This window comes from Macaca thibetana, chromosome 20, assembly GCF_024542745.1.
Source record: "Macaca thibetana thibetana isolate TM-01 chromosome 20, ASM2454274v1, whole genome shotgun sequence".
Taxonomy (NCBI): Eukaryota; Metazoa; Chordata; class Mammalia; order Primates; family Cercopithecidae; genus Macaca; species Macaca thibetana.
Window position 1 is genome coordinate 15,601,566 of NC_065597.1, and position 17,697 is coordinate 15,619,262.

Genomic DNA, 17,697 nt, shown 5'->3' on the forward strand with positions numbered 1-17,697 from the left:
AAAACTCCGTCTCAAAACAACCACCACCACCAAACAAACAGAAAGTTGGAGGAGTTACATTAATATCAGACAGACTTCGGAGAAAGGAAAACCAGGGATACAGAAGGACATTACATAAGCATAAAAGGGTGAAGTCACCAGGAAAATACAACAATCCTAATTGTGAATGCACCCAACAACAGAGCTTCAAAAACACAAAGCAAAAATTATGACAGAGAGGAAAGAAGAAATAAACAAATCTAATTATAGTTAGAGGCTTCAACATACCTCCCACCGTAATTGATCAACCTAGTAGACAGAACACAAATAAGGACAGAGAACTGAACACCACCACCACCTGATGGCATCTCATTGACATTTACAGAACGTACACTGAACACAGCAGTGCACATGGAACATTCATGAATGCAGGACATACCTGGGGTCCTAAAACCAAACTTAACAAATTGAATAGGACCAGGCATGGTGGCTCTCATCTATAACTTCAGCTACTTGAGAGGCTGAAATAGAAGGATCATTTGAGGCCAAGGGACCAGCCTGAGCAACACAGTAAGACCTCATCTCATATTAAGTTTTTTTAAAAAAAGAAAACAAAACCCAAATTAAACAGAACTGAAGTCATACCAAGAATACTGTAATGGAATTAGACTAGAAATCAACAGAAAATCTCAACATTTGGGAATTCAACAATATACTTCTAGATAAACTGCTTGGAGGTCAAAGAGAAAGCTTCAAGTGAAAAAAAAATTTTAAAGGTTTGTACTGAAAAAAACCCATATATATATGTATTTAACAAAAATTTGTGGGATGTAGCTAAGGCAGTGCTTAGAGAAAAATTTGTATCATTAAGGTTTTAATTAGAAAAGAAGAGGCCAGGCTCAGTGGTTCACACCTCTAATCCCAGCACTTTGGGAGGCCAAGGGGAGAGGATCACTTGAAGCCTGGACAACGTTGCAAGACCCCATTCTCTACAAAAAAACTAAAACATTAGCAGGGCTTGGTGGCACACACCTGGAGTCCCAGCTACTTGCAAGGCTGAGGCAGTGAGCACAAGAGTTTGAGGGTGCAGTGAGCTATGATCATGCCATTGTGCTCCTGGCTGGACAACAGAGCAAGACCCTGTCTCTCCAGAAGAAAAGTCTCAAATTGCTAATCTAAACTTCCACATTAAGGAACTAGAAAAAGAGCAAAATCAAACCAAAGTAAGCAAAAGCAAACAACAATAAGAAAGCAAAAATCAATGAAATTGAAGAAGAAATAGAAAAAAAAAAAAATCAGGGCAACTAAATGTTGATTCTTCAAAACTATTTTTTAAAAACTGACATACCTATATAACAAATTCACAAATAAAAGGAACATATAAATAAATTATCAGTATCAGGGATCAAAGGGTGAGTATCACTACAGATTCTAAAGACGTTTAAATGGGATATTATAACCAACATATATCTATAAATTCAACAATGAAATGAAATAAATCCCTCAGAAACTCAAATTTACTAAATTTGACACTGAGAAATAGAAAATATAGCCACACTGTATCTATTACAAAAATTGAATCTAGGCCAGGTATGGTGGCTTATGCCTATAATCCCAGCACTTTGGGAAGCCGAGGCAGGCAGATGACTTGCGGTCAGGAGTTCGAACCCAGGCTGGCCAACATGGTGAAACCCCATCTCTACTAAAAATACAAAAATTAGCCAGGCTTGGTGGCAGGTATCTGTAATCCCAGCTACTCGGGAGGCCGAGACAGAAGAACTGCTTGAACCTAGGAGGTGGAGGTTGCAGTGAGCCGAGATCACACCACTACACTCCAGCCTGGGTGACAGAGCCAGACTTTGTTTCAAAAAAAAAAAAAAATTAAATCTAAAATTAAGAACCATTCCAAAAGAAAATCCAGGCCCAAGTGGCTTCTCTGGCAGATTATACCAAACATCTAAAGAAAATTAGTACCAACATTACATGAACCTTCACACTTCTTGGGCTGGTATGAGAATTAAATGAAAATTTGTAAAGAAATTAGCACATTGGGTTATATGTACACAGTAAGCACCACGTAAACATTTATTAAATAAATTCCAGTCAACGGACCCATATTTTAAAAAGTCTTAGCTCTTCATCTAAAGATTAGCTAGCCTTTCTGTGTGTTTTATGTTAAAATAAAATGTTTAAGGCATGCTTAATATATTTTTTCCCCGGTTTAACAACTTTGATTAATCTGTTTCAATCTCACTGCAAGACTTCAACTGTTTCTTACATGTCACTGTCACCCCCACACTGCCTAACACAGTGTTTTGTACAAAGCTGTCACTCATGTATTATGTTAATTAGTAGAAAACTTAATTAAAAACCACATGCTTTTAAAAAATTCTACGAACTTACATAATCTAGTTTTGCTTTAGATTTAAGGAAACAAAAGCAATTTGCTCAACTATTTTGGTAAGTACTGAGGATTTTTCAACTCCTATTCAACAGATCCCCATCTTACAAAGAAACTAATCATTAAAGACAATGACAGTAAACCACAACAAAAGTAACAACTAAAGGATATATCCTAAATGATTACCAATACATTAAATAAATTAGACTAAAACTGAATTTAAAGCAAAAGACTAGGCTGGGCGCAGTGGCTCACACCTGTTATCCCAGCACTTTGGGAGGCTGAGGTGGGCGGGTCATGAGGTCAGGAGATCGAAACCATCCTGGCTAACACAGTGAAACCTCATCTCTACTAAAAATACAAAAAATTAACCAGGCGTGGTGGTGGGCACCTGTAGTCCCAGCTACTTGGGAGGCTGAGGCAGGAGAATGGTGTGAACTCGGGAGGTGGAGCTTATAGTGAGCCGAGATTGTGCCACTGCACTCCAGCCTGGGCGACAGAGTGAGACTCCGTCTCAAAAAAAAAAAAAAAGCAAAAGACTGACTTAATCACTATCTCAGAATTTGAACCTGTTTTCAAAGCTAAACATAACATAAACCTTGTTATCTTGTATGATTAGGAATATTAATTTTAGAGATAATAACCTAAAAGTTAATAAAATATTCTAGTCAACATTTACTATTTATAGATACATTAACAAACATATAAACCAAATTTTATACATATGTGATTATATACACATCACATACTAACACTGTACAGTAAGTAATCTAAAATTCTTTTTGGGATTCAGAGGTTACTCTAAAATCACCGTGTGCTTCAACATCTTTACTGTCATTCACTCACTCACCAAGTATTTGTTGAGTGCTATTCTATCAAGCACTGTGCTAAGCCACTGTCTACAATAGACATTCAAATGAGAGCTTCCCTAGCCTTCAAGGGGCTCACAACCAAATAGGTATAGCTGACATAAAAACAACTATAAGACAAGTAAGCAATTATAACATAAACCCCAAAAAATGGTTCTGAACTAGTGACAATACTAGTTCTCAGTATTCTGCTTATATACATAAATATACTTATCTTTATTAGTGTAACACCATTATTTTCATTAGTGTCACACATGCATCAGCAGCCCAATCTTTCACTTTACTTCAATTCTTAACACTGGCACAGCAAACCCATCTCGTTCCTCTTTTATCACTCAGCTTGCTGAGACTTTGGGAGCTAGACAGCCTCTGCATCCTGAATAAGCAAAGTAAAAACCGTGGACTGAGTCCCTCCTCTTAGGATATCTGGGGGAGGAAAGGAATCAGAACTGCTGCCCAAAATAGTGAAGCTGCCCAGAGGTAGTGATCCTGAAAGCTGTATTCAAAGTAGTCGTAGCTAAAGGTAGCCAAAACAAAAAAAAAAGACTTCCTAAGGGAGCAACTTCAGTGTTTGTAGCTCTAAAAGTATGAAGTGAGGAGGGGAGACAGCGGGGTCAAGAGTGGCTACAGACACTCCAATACGTACAAAAGCTTTTGGGTTTGAAATGTATGTGATCTTTTTCTTTTCTTTTCTTTTTTTTGAGACCGAGTTCTGCTCTTGTTGCCCAGGCTGCAGTGCAATGGCGCGATTTCAGCTCACTGCAACCTCTGCCTCCCAGGTTCAAGTGATTCTCCTGCCTCAGCCTCCCAAGTAGCTAAAATTACAGGCGTCTGCCACCAGGCCTAGCTAATTTTTTCTATTTTTAGTAGAGATGGGGTTTCACCATGTTGGCCAGGCTGGTCTCAAACTCCTGACCACAGGTGATCCACACGCCTTGGCCTCCCAGAGTGCTGGGATTACAAGTGTGAGCCACCACTCCTGGCCTGAGTGTTTTTTATGTTCTTATAAAAGAAGTAATTCAAACAAATTTAGGTATGACCACTGTATTACAGTTATGAAGATGTGACGTTAGAGTAGAAACAGACACAATGAGGTGCTAAGACACATCTCCAAGATAATACAGCCCAATTCCTTTATCTTTTTAAAAATTTTTATTAGTAGAGATGGGGCCTTGCTATGTTGCCCAGGCTGGTCTCCAACTCTTGGGCTCACCAATCCTCCCGCCTCAACCTCCCAAAGTGCTGGGATTACAGGTATGAGCCGCCACACCTGGTGGTCCAATTCCTTTAGAAGCATTACATGTACAAGTGGCAGAAAGTTTACTGTGTATTTTCACACTATAATCAAATCTTCACTGGCCAAACTAATTAAGACTGAAAATTTAATTTAAAAAAAAAGACTGTAAGATCAATAGCATCATGTGTTTGTTATTCAGAAGAAAATAAAGCTTCAGAATTCAGAGACCATCAAAATTTTCTTGAAGGAGCTATAAATACTGAAATGCACAGGCATTATTACCAAAGTATCTTTATCTTGTTTCTCAATAAAATTGAGTTAAAAACATTATGGAAAATTCATTGGGACTTTTACCAAGAGTGTTTCCTTTTTTTTTTTTTTTTTTTTTTTTTGAGACAGCGGCTTGCTCTGCTGCCCACGATGCAGTGCAGTGGTGTCATCTCAGCTCACTGCAATCTCCACCTCCCGGGTTCAAGCGATTCTCCTGCCTCAGCCTCCCAAGTAGCTGCGAGAAGAGGCACCCTGCTAATTTTTGTATTTTTAGTAGAGACGGGGTTTCGCCATGTTGACCAGGCTGGTCTCAAATGCCTGACCTCGTGATCCACCTGCCTCAGCCTCCCAAAGTGCTGGGATTACAGACTTGAGCCACCACTCCTGGCCTGAGTGTTTCCTTTTTTGTTGCTTTTTAAAGACAGAGTCTCATTCTGTGGCCCAAGATGGATCCGCCTCCTGGGTTCAAGCAATTCTCCTGCCTCAGCGTCCCAAGTATTACAGGTGCCTGACACCATGCCCAACTAATTTTTATATTTATAGTAGAGGGAGGGTTTCACCATGTTGGCCAGGCTGGTCTTGAACTCCTAACCTCACATGATCTGCTCACCTCGGCCTCTCAAAGTGCTGGGATTACAGGCATGAGCCACAGTGCCCCGCCCCAAGAGTGTTTTTTTTTTTTTTTTGAGAGAGAGTGAGTCTCGCCCTGTCACCCAGGCAGGAGTGCAATGGCACAATCTTGGCACACTGCAACCTCCATTTCCCGGGTTCAAATGATTCCCCTGCCTTGACTTCCCAAGTAGCTGGGATTACAGGTGCCCACCACTACACCTGACTAATTTTTTTGTATTTTTAGTAGAGAAAGGGTTTTACCACGTTGGCCAGGTTGGTCTCGAACTCCTTACCTCAAATGATCCGACTGCCTCAGCCTCCCAAAGTGCTGGGACTGCAGGCGTGGGCCACGGTGCCTGGCCAAGAGTGTTTCTTAAGGCATATTTTTACAAAGCTATACTCATGGACCGAGCAATATAGAATCCTCATCGTATCTTGTTACAGTCTAAAACCCTGTAGTATACGCTGTCTAATATTACATTCAGGAATAATTTTCTTCCTTTCTTTTTTTTTTTTTTTGAGCCGGATTCTCACTCTGTCGCCCAGGCTGGAGAGCAGTGGCATGATCTCAGCTCACTGCAACTTCTGCCTTTCCGGTTCGAGCAAGCAATTCTCCTGCCTCAGCCTCTGGAGTAGCTGGGACTACAGGCCACACCAACACTCCAGGCTAATTTTTGTATTTTTAGTAGAGACTGGGTTTCACCATGTTGGCCAGACTGGTCTCAAACTCCTGACCTCAAGTGATCCACCCACCTCAGCCTCCCAAAGTGCTGGGATTACAGGCGTGAGCCACCGCGCCCAGCCTCCACTCAGTAATAATTTTCTTATCAATTCTCCAAACTTTTGATATGTGTACCATATAAACAATGCTGAAATAAGTATTCATGGGCATATTACTTTTCCTGAATTTGGAATGACTAATTGTACTACTCTTTCTTTTTTCTAGTTTTATTGTAAAACCCTGGGACTTCATTCTGATTTTATGAGAACCAGAGCTTAAATCAAAAAAGCTAGAGACAGAGATTCTGGAGCTCCTAATAATTTAAAAGTCAGTGACATAGGAACAAAGAGGGAGAATGAAAAATTATTTGGACAAAATAATAACACTATTTTAAAAATAAGATATACAAAACTGGATGACTTTAAAATGTAACACTAACACTGGAGATTCAAAATACTTCTAATCCCAGCACTTTGGGAGGATCACTTGAGCCCATGAGTTCAAGACCAGCCTGGGCAACATTAAGAAACTCCATCTTGGCCGGGCGCGGTAGCTCACGCCTGCAATCCCAGCACTTTGGGAGGCTGAGGAGGGTGGATCACGAGGTCAGGAGATCGAGACCATCCTGGCTAACACGGTGAAACCCCGTCTCTACTAAAAATACAAAAAATTAGCCGGGCGTGGTGGTGGGCGCCTGTAGTCCCAGCTACTCAGGAGGCTAAGGCAGGAGAATGGTGTGAACCCGGGAGGCAGAACTTGCAGTGAGCCCAGATCGCGCCACTGCACTCCAGCCTGGGCGATTGAGCGAGACTCAGTCTCAAAAACATAAAAAATAAAAATAAAAAAATAAACTCCATCTCTCCCCTCCCCACCTCGACCCCAAAAAAAAAAAAAAAAAAGCCAGGTGTGGGCCTGTAGTGTCAGCTACTACTCCCGAGACTGAGGCGGGAGGATCACTTGAGTCCTGGAGGTCAAGGCTGCAGGGAGTGCACTGCTGCACTCTAGCCTGGGAAATAAAGTGAGAACCCCCCGTCTCCAAAACAAAACAAAACAAAACAAAGGAAGTGTTTTAATTTCTTTCTTTTTGTTTTTTTTAAAGACAAGGTCTCACTCTGTCCTCCAGACTGGAATGCAACGGCGCAATTACCGACTCACTGTAGCCTCCACCTCCCAGGCTCAAGCAATCCTCCTACCTCAGCCTCCCAAACTATAGATCCAGGCCTCAACGCCTGGCTATTTTTTTACTTTTGTAGGGGTTTTGCTATGTTGCCCACGCTGGTCTCCAACTCCTAAGCTCAAGTGATCCTCCCATCTAGCCCTCCCCAAGTGCTGGGATTACAGGGCTGAGCCACCACATCTGGCCACTTTTATCTTCTAATGACTATTATCAAGTCCTCCTATCCCAGAAGTTCTTAGGAAGCAAATTTCCCACAAACTATTGACTTGTAGGTACAAAAGCCAAAAGGCTTCTACTGGGAAAGGAAAGGGAAATATATACATATATATTTCAACTATTATTTTGTTAAATTAGAAAATACAGACATAGGAGGGGTATAGATAAAACAAGATTAGGCAAGAGTTGATCGTGTTTGAAGCTGGATGAGGATTCACTGTACTCCTGTCTGCTTGAAATTTTCCATAATAGTTAAAATATTACATATAATTTTAAAATTCAAGTTTCCCCTAAAGATCTGTTTAAGACCAGACTTTAAGTTTACTACGACAGAGAGTAAAGCTACTGTGTCTTTTGTAATTAAACCTACAGCTCCTGAGTCCCGACCCTCCTCAAAGTTTACGCTGTTGAGTTCCAAGAGCTCACCTCCAGCACCCCGGAAGAGGAGCGCCGACAAAAACAAAGAGGAGAGGCGCAAGGATCCTCCCAAGATCTCTTACCACACAAGCAGGGATCCGAGAAAGCGGGCAGAGGCCGCTCCTTGCTTCAATGAAAGAAAATGTAATTTTCTCTGGCCAAAGTAGACCCAAGTCCGGCCCCCCAGCCCAGGAACAAGCCCAGGAAGCCACCCCGCCCACTGGAAGCGTCCGGGATTCAGGGGCATCTGCCTCTCGCAGCACTGGAGGCCCCGACCTTCCCGAAGTCTCTCCAGGCCAGAAAAGACGGGGTAGGGGTGTCGCCGAGGAGCCCTCGCCGAGGCCGCGGTGTTTCCGCCCCAAGGAAGATACACCTCGGGGCAAGAGTACTACGGAAAGTTAAGCGGCTTCGGGTATCCAGGACTAGCGGCCTCCGAGCCGCTCGCGGTCCTGCCACGCCCACCCACCCAGGCATGGGCAGCCTCCTACGCCGCGGACCCTCGAGGGCCTGACCCCCGGTCTGACCCCCACTCCCACGATCCTTCCCTTTCTCCTCAGCTGCCCCCTCCGAAGTCGTTTGAATCCCGGGCCCTAGCGCTAGAGACCACTAAATCCGGAGCGCAAAGGGAAGAGGAAGAGGAGACCTCTGACGCCGAGGATGCCACACTCACCTAACCGAATCCTGCCGTGAATGCAGCAAACACCGACTTCAGAATCTGGGTTCAGCATCCAAAATGGCGGCTCCTCGGCCTGAGAGCAGCAAGCACGAGCGGAGGGATCCACGGGGCCGAGATAGCCACGCCCTCCTTTCTAGGGATTGGCTGCGCGATCGCCGCTGCCGGGACCCACGCGCTGACTCGGGGCACCTTCCCTTGGTTTCCTTTGGAGTTGGCGCGGCTGGGGACTACTTCCCGTGGCGGAGGCACGGGAGACGATGGCAGACGCGACACGCCGACTGAGTCAGCTGTTGGGGCGTGCCCTTAATTTCGCTCTGGGCGAGGTGAGGCCAGCAATGGCTGCTGGTTCTCGGACTCTGCGCTTATGGCCTCACCGCGCCCAGTGCCTTGGTTCCGGATTCTTCCATAACCTGCTCCCAGTACTGCCTCTGTGACGCCGGGAGTTGCTCCCTGAGATTTGTTGCCGCCCTTCGCTGGACTTTCGCCCTGGGTGGAGCGGCCGGGCGGGTTTCGAAGCCTGCGTATCCCTGACTCTTCACCCAGAGCCTCCGAGTCCCTCTACTGGCTTTTCGCGTTCCCCCGCCCCGCTTTTAAGCCGTCCGGTTGCCCTTTCAACCAGCATCGCTCCGGTCTGTGTGGTGTAATTTAGTAGTGTTCCCCCAGCACCACATTCTCTGGCGATTTCCCTAATTTATCTCGGTATTCAAAGAAAACTTTTTCTTTGGTTACCTTTCAACTTATCTCTACTTAAGTTTGGAAGGGGCCTTCCCAGCACTTTGAGAGGCGGGGCGGGAGGATCTCTTGAGCCCGGAAGTTGCAGACCAGCCAGGGCACCGTGGTGAGACCCCATTGCTTTAAAAAAAAAAAAAAAGTTAAAAATTAGGGAAGCAGCAATGCGCACCTGTGGTCCCAGCTACTCGGGAGGCTGAGGCAGGAAGATCGCTTGAGCCCAGAAGTTCGATGCTGCAGTAAACCGTGATCACGTCACAGTGCTCTAGTCTGGGCTACAGAAAAAAAAAAAAAAAAAAAAAAAAAAGGCCAGGTGCGGTGGCTCACGCCTGTAATCTCAGCATTTTGGAAGGCCGAGGCAGGTGTATCACCTGAGGTCGGGAGTTCGAGACCAGCCTGGCCAACATGGAGACACCCCGTCTCTACTAAAAATACAAAATTACCCGTGGTGGCCGCATACCTGTAATCTCAGCTACTGCGGAGGCTGAGGCAGGAGAATCACACGAACCCGGGAGGCGGAGGTTACAATGAGTCGAGATCGCGTGATTGCACTCCAGACTGGGCAAGAAGAGCGAAACTCCGTCTCAAAAAAAAAAAAAAAAAAAAAAAAAAAAGGGTGGGGGAAGAAAAAGAAATGAGCCTCTAGAAGGAAGTCATTTGCTTCCTGCTGTAGAGGCTGCATCTGACTCTTGAACCGGGGCAGTCATATGACAAGTAGGAGCTAGCCCTTACCATAAGATGTTGATATGAATTTGGAAATACTGTATCTTTATAACCATTTGCAACATTTCAAGATAAAACCAGGTTCCATGCCGGGCGCGGTGGCACACGCCTGTAATCCCAGCACTAGGGGAGGCTGAGGCAGGTGGATCACCTGGGGTCAGGAGTTCAAGACTAGCCTGGCCAACATGGCGAAACCTCTCTTTACTGAAAAAAAATACAAAAAAAAAAAAAAAAAAAATTAGCTGGGCGTGTTGGCAAACACCTGTAATCCCAGCTACTCCAGAGGCTGAGGCAGGAGAATCGCTTGAACCCAGGAGGCGGAGGTTGCAGTGAGCCGAGATCTCGCCATTGCAATCTAGCCTGCGCCAAAGAGCAAGACTCGTCTCAAAAAAAAAAAAGTGCGGATATTTTTGGCTGGGCGTGGTGGCTTATGCCTGTAATCTCAGCACTTTGGGAGGCCGAGGCGGGTGGATTACCTGAGGCAAGAAGTTCGAGACCAGCCTGGCCAACATGGTGAAACTGTCTCTACTAAAAATACAAAAATTTGCTGGATGTGGTGGCAACACACGTGTAATCCCAGCTACTTGGGAGGCTGAGGCAGGAAAATCGCTTGAACCTGGGAGGCGAAGCTTTCAGTTATCTGAGATTCTGCCACTGCACTCCAGCCTGTGCAGCAGAGTGAGACCCTGTCTCAAAAAAAAAAAAAAGAAAGAAAGAAAAGAAAAACAAAAGTGGACCAGGCGTGGTGGCTCACGCCTGTAATCCTAGCACTTTGGGAGGCCAAGGTGGGGGAATCATCTGAGGTCAGGAGTTCGAGAGCAGCCTGGCCACATGGTGAAACCTCATCTCTACTATAAATACAAAAAATTGGCTGGATGCGGTGGCTCACGCCTGTAATTCTAGCACTTTGGGAGGCCAAGCCGGGAAGATCATGAGGTCAGGAGATGGAGACGACCCTGGCTAACACAGTGAAACCCCGTCTCTACTAAAAATACAAAAAAAAAAAAAAAAAAAATTAGCTGGGCATTGTGGCTGGTGCCTATAGTCCCAGCTACTCAGGAGGCTGAGGCAGGAGAATGGCGTGAACCCAGGAGGTAGAGATTGCAGTGAGCCAAGATTGCGCCACTGCACTCCAGCCTGGGTGACAGAGCCAGACTCCATCTAAAGAAAAAAAAAAAAGGCTGGGCACTGTGGCTCATAGCTGTAATCCCAGGACTTTGGGAGGCCGAGGTGGGTGAATCACTTGAGGTTAGGAGTTCGTAACCAACCTGGCCAACATGGTGAAACCCTGTCTCTACTAAAAATATAAAAAATTAGCAGGGCGTGGTGGCGGGCGCCCATAATCCCAGCTACTTGGAGGCTGAAGCAGGAGAATCGCTTGAACCCAGGAGGCAGAGGTTGCAGTGTGCCAAGATCATGCCATTGCACTTCAGCCTGGGTGACAGAGCAAGACTCTGTCTCAAAAAAAAAAAAAAAAAAAAAAAGCCGGCGTGGTGACTCATGCCCGTAACTCCAGCTAATTGGGAGGCAGAGGCAAGAGAATCGCTTGAACCAGGGAGGCGGAGGTTGCAGTTAGCCAAGCGTACCACTGCATTCCAGCCTGGGTAACAGAGAAAGACTGTCTCAAAAAAAAAATTTTTTTGGCTGGGCGCAGTGGCTCACACCTGTAATCCCAGCACTTTGGAAGGCCGAGGTGGGTGGATCATGAGGTCAGGAGATAGAGATCATCCTGGTTAACATGGTGAAACCCCGTCTCTACTAAAAATACAAAAAATTAGCTGGGCGTGGTGGCAGGCTGTAGTCCCAGCTACTAGGGAGGCTGAGGCAGGAGAACGGAGTGAACCCGGGAGGCGGAGCTTGCAGTGAGCCGAGATCGTGCCCCTGCACTCCAGCCTGGGTGACAGAGCGAGACTCCATCTCAAAGACTAAAAAAAGGTAAGCTGAAAGTATCATTGAGCCCCACCTAACTAAAAGTGACATATATCTTTTTTTTTTTTTTTTTTGAGACGGAGTTTTGCTCTTTGTTGCCCAGACTGGAGTGCAATGGCGCTATCTCAGCTCACTGCAACCTCCGCCTCCCAGGTTCAAGAGATTCTCCTGTCTCAGCCTTCTAAGTACCAACTAGCTGGGATTACAGACATCCACCACCACGTCCAGCTAATTTTTTTTTTTTTTTTTTGAAATGGAGTCTCGCTCAGTCGCCCAAGGTGGAGTGCAGTGGCTCAATCTCGCTCACTGGAAGCTCTGCCTCCCGGGTTCAAGCGATTCTGCTGCCTCAGCCTCCTGAGTAGCTGCTACAGGCCTGCACCACCACGCCCCGCTATTTTTAGTAGAGATGAGGTTTCACAATGTTGGTCAGGCTAGTCTCAAACCCCTGACTTCGTGATCCGCCCGCCTCAGCTTCCTAAAGTGCTGAGATTAAAGGCGTGAGCCACTGCGCTCGGCCGATTTTTTGTATTTTTAGTAGCGATGAGGTTTCACCATGTTGGCCAGGCTGGTTTCGAACTCCTGACCTCAACTGATCCACCCGCTTCAGCCTCCCAGGGTGCTAAGATTACGGGCGTGAGCCACCGCGCTCAGCCGCCATGATTCCTTTCTTCGTTTAGAAAAGTTGCTTTCCACTCAGGGGTTGTGAAGATTTAGCGATCACCACCTGTGTCCTGGGCTTTAACAAAACCTACCTGTCTATTTAGATTCTGTAATACATCAAGCAGCCAATTATTCGAAACAGTATCTCTGAGGGAATAAAAAAACACAACATTATCTCTGTCCCTGGCTGAACAGACAAGTTTCATTCAGAAGCTAAACATACTCGGCCGGGCGCGGTGGCTCAAGCCTGTAATCCCAGCACTTTGGGAGGCCGAGACGGGCGGATCACGAGGTCAGGAGATCGAGACCATCCTGGTTGACACGGTGAAACCCTGTCTCTACTAAAAAATACAAAAAAAAAACTAGCCGGGCGAGATGGCGGGCGCCTGTAGTCCCAGCTACTCGGGAGGCTGAGGCAGGAGAATGGCGTGAACCCGGGAGGCGGAGCTTGCAGTGAGCCAAGATCACGCCACTGCACTCCAGCCTGGGCGGCAGAGCGAGACTCTGTCTCAAAAAAAAAAAAAAAAAAAAAAAAGAAGCTAAACATACTCAAAAACAAACACTGTTTCCCTTGAAAATCCTGTTTTGCTGTTGGGACAAATGTTAACACATAACATTTCTTTGGTAACTAACCAGGTACTTTTTTTGTGTAAATGACTATAACTAGTAGCTGTAACTAAAACCAGATACAGTGTTGGAGCCCAATAAAATAAGAATCTATAACAGGCCTGCAAGCCCTAATCAGCCAGCCTGTTGTGTATACAGCCTCTCCAGCTAAGAATGATTTTTATATTGTTAAAAGGTTTAAAAGCAGCAAGGGGAGGAGCATGAATGTGTGACAGTGACTTTATGTTGCCCACAAATCCCAAAATATTTACTATGTGGTCCTTTATAGAAAAAGTTTGCTCACCTGTAATCCCAGCACTTTGGGAGGACAAAGCAGTGGGATCACTTGAGGTCAGGAGTTTGAGACCAGCCTGGCCAACATTGTGAAAATCTGTCTCTATTAAAAAAAAATACAAAAATTAGCCAGGTGTGGTGGTGCACTGTAATCCCAGCTACTCAGGAGGCTGAGGGAGGAGAATCGCTTGAACCTGGGAGGCAGAGGAGGCTGCAGTGAGCCAAGATTGTGCCACTGCACTCCAGCCTGGGAGACAGAGTGAGATCCTGTCTGGAAAAAAAAAAAAAGCAATGGAAAAAAGTTTGCTGACCTGCAATAAAAGTACTACACATTCTGTAAGAGAAAGAAGGGAAAGATGATGGGAATAGAGTTATTTCCTTTAACTATTAACATTCAGACTAAAGAGTATACAATGAAAGAAAAAAAGAAAAAGAAAAAAAATTTTTTAAAAAGAATATACAATGATATAGGAACTGCTCTGGACATCTTCCTAAAACCTAGGGAAAAAAAAAATTAAGATCACTTGTTAAAGAACCTATGAAACAAGTCTTCAGAGAACTTATCAATATAACTAATTAGGGCTATATACAAATATTAACTTATCTTTGTGGCATTTTACAGTTTACAAAGCACTTATAAGCACATTATTATCTCAATTTCAGGCTGACATTTCTGTGAAGCAGCTGCAGGTCAAAAATCATTTTTTTGTTTTTGTTATTCTTCTGCTTTGCCTGAGACAGGGTCTCACTCTGTTGTGCAGCGTGAAGTGCAGTGGTGCAATCATAGCTCACTGCAGCCATGATGTCGGGCCCAGGTGATCCTCCCACATCAGCCTCCTGAGTAGCTGGGACTACAGGCGCATGCCATGCAACCACACCTGGGTAATTTCTTGTATTTCTTTTGTAGAGATGGGGTTTTGCCATGCTGCCCAGGCTGGCATTATCAGGTCAGGTTTTTTTGGGGGGTTTTTTTTTTGTTGTTCTTTTTTTTGAGACAGTCTCACTCTGTCTCCTAGGCTGCAATGCAATAGCACCATCTCAGATCACTGCAACCTCCACCTCCCAGGTTTAAGTGATTTTCCTGCCTTAGCCTTCCAGGTAGCTGGGATTACAGGCATGGGCCACCACACCCGGCTAATTTTTGTATTTTTGGTACAGGCAGCGTTTCACCATGTTGTCCAGGTTGGTCTTGGACTCCTGATCTCAAGTGATCCACACACCTCAGCCTCCCAAAGTGCTGGGATTACAATAGGTGTGAGCCACCGCACCCGGCCATGATCAGTTTTTATAGGAGGAAAGTGAAGCTTAAAGTTGACCAATCTAAGGTCAACAGCTATAAATGCCAGGATCAGATCTTGAACCCAGACTTTGACACTCAACATCATATATTTTCTTTTCATTTATTTACTTTTTATTTTAAGACATAGTTTCACTCTGTCACCCAGGCTGGAGGGCAAGGGTACGATCACAGTTCCCTGCAGCCTCCAACTCCTGGGTTCCCTTCTCATCCTCCTAAGTAGCTTAGACTACAGGTACAGCCACCATGCCTGGCTAATTTTTTAAAAACATTTTTGTAAAGACAGGATCTCACTATGTTGCCCAGACTGGTCTCAAACTCCTGGCCTCAAGTGATTCTCTCACCTCAGCCTCCCAAAGGCAAGAGCCACCTCGCTTGGCCCGATTATATACTTAATATATATATCCATGTTTCCGTAATAATTTCCATCCCTGTTTTACTTTCAATTTGTGTATATGGAGTTTATCAATACGTGAAAATAAAATGCATTAAATCACAGTTATTACTGTGATTTGGGTTCATATGTAAGATCAAAAAAGTTTTCTAAATCAGGTTGTTTTCACATTTATCATCATTGTAATCATCTAGAAAACTTAATTTTTCCTTAGATGAACTCAAAGGCATGAAAACTTGTAACTCTAGATTCTAAATATAAACACAAAAGTTTAAACATTATCCTTTAAAATATCAGATTTTCGGCTGGGTGCAGTGGCTCACGCCTGTAATCCCAGCACTTTGGGAGGCTGAGGAGGGTGGATCACAAGGTCAGGAGTTCAAGACCAGCCTGGCCAAGATGGTGAAACCCCATCTCTACTAAAAATACAAAAAAATTAGCTGGGCATGGTGGCGGGCGCTTGTAGTCCCACCTACTGGGAGGCAGAAGCAGGAGAATAGCATGAACCCAGGAGGCGGAGCTTGCAGTGAGCCAAGATGGGGCCACTGCACTCCAGCCTGGGCACACAGCAAGACTCCATCTCAAAAAAAAAAAAAAAAAAAGTTGAACATAGAGTTACCATCATTTGACCAAGCAATTCCACTCTTAGATATATGTATGTACCCATGTGCATACATAATTTAAAGACATATGTTTTCACAAAAACTGTACACAAATGTTCGTAGTAGCATTATTCATCATAATCAAAAAGTAGACCCAAGCCAAATATCGTTCCACTAATGAATGGATAAATAAAATGTGGTATATTCATACAACAGAATATAATTCAGCCATAAAAAGGAATTAAGTACTGATGTATGCAACAACACGAATGAACCTTGAAAACCTATTAAGTGACAAAAGCCAGATACAAGAGGTCCCATATTGTATGATCAATCACATTTATATGAAATGTCCAGAATAGGCAAATCCATACAGACAGAAAGTAGATTTATGGTTGCCAGGAGCTGGGGGAAGGAAGAATGGGGAGTTACTGCTACTGGGTATGGGATTTCTTTTTGGGGTGATGAAAGTATTCTGGAATTAGATAGTAGTGATGTTGTCAACCTTGTGAATGTACCAAAACCCACTAAATTGTACACTTTAAAAGCATGAGTTTCATGGTCTGTGAATTATACCTTAATTTTAAAAAATTTAACATGAGGTTCTTAAAATCCTCCTACCTTTACTGTTGGAATATAGAGCGCTAACAAGGTCACTGTAGAAGACAACAAATATAAAATGGATTAGGAAGATATTTCAAGTGGAAAGTTAAATACTTGAAGTGGCAAAATGATGACATAACTGAGTAGATTGAGAAAGTAGAAAAAAAGTGAAGCTAAAAAAATATATATGGTTAATTAAAAGGTCTTCTAGATGTAGAATAAGTTTAGGTGAAAGCAGAGGAAAAATAAATTAATTCTTTTTTTTTTAAAGAGACAAGGGTTTCACTATGTGGCCCAAGCTGGCCTCAAACACCTGGGCTTAAGTCATCATACCATCTCAGCCTCTTGAGTAGCTGGGACTATAGGTGCCAGCCACTATGCCTAACTTAAACTAATTCTTTATTTAATAATTTTTTCATTATTTGGTTGTAACCCTGAGTCGCAACATCTCTGAGACTTTTAGAGCACAGGAAAGTTATAAGAATAGCATTATTATGATCTCATTTTATTTGGAATTCAAGGAGATGGAACAAGCTGCCCAGCATTACATAATAACTTAATAATGCATCCAAGAAATTTCACTGGAGGCAAACTTTACCTGTTAGCTACTTTTCTGTTGAAAATGTCAATTAAGTCAGCTTTAAAGTGACATAATAAAGCCATACTTGTATCCCTCAGTCTAAACTGATCAAGAATTACTGTTAAATATAAAAGCCAGTGTGTATTCTAGGTTATCTTCTTACAAAACATAGTATAAAAACTTGCTTGTTGGATGATAATATTCCATTTTCTGTCTACTTGGAAACTAAGTTTTTAAATGAAATTAAAATGTTTCCTTGACCGAAGTTAAACAATAATAATTGCTATCTAAGTATCCCAATCACAATAAATAAATGAGTGAATGATGAATGAGCTATTTATCACAGAATTGTGAAGGACCAAGATCCCTCAATGTAGTCATTCTATTATATTGAACACAAGATGCAGACAATGAGATCATCTCATAAAAGATTTTGGGGAAAGACAAGGTATAAGAATGTTCTATGAGGCCGGGCACGGTGGCTCAAGCCTGTAATCCCAGCACTTTGGGAGGCCGAGACGGACGGATCACGAGGTCAGGAGATCGAGACCATCCTGGCTAACCTGGTGAAACCCCGTCTCTACTAAAAAGTACAAAAAACTAGCCGGGTGAGGTGGCGGGCGCCTGTAGTCCCAGCTACTCGGGAGGCTGAGGCAGGAGAATGGCATAAACCCGGGAGGCGGAGCTTGCAGTGAGCTGAGATCC

At 43.9% G+C, this 17,697-nt stretch overlaps 1 protein-coding gene across 2 annotated transcripts in view; it reads right to left on the reverse strand.

The window, feature by feature from the left end:
* Nucleotides 1-17,697, reverse strand: part of IST1 (IST1 factor associated with ESCRT-III) — a 413,363-nt gene that overhangs the window by 24,579 nt on the left and 371,087 nt on the right. The window contains exon 2 of one of the 2 annotated variants that reach the window (XM_050772779.1): nucleotides 8,570-8,656. The gene's annotated coding sequence lies outside the window, so the exon portion shown is untranslated. Of the gene's footprint in view, nucleotides 1-8,569; nucleotides 8,657-17,697 lie in introns of those variants that run through there. The other variant, XM_050772780.1, reaches the window with a different exon arrangement.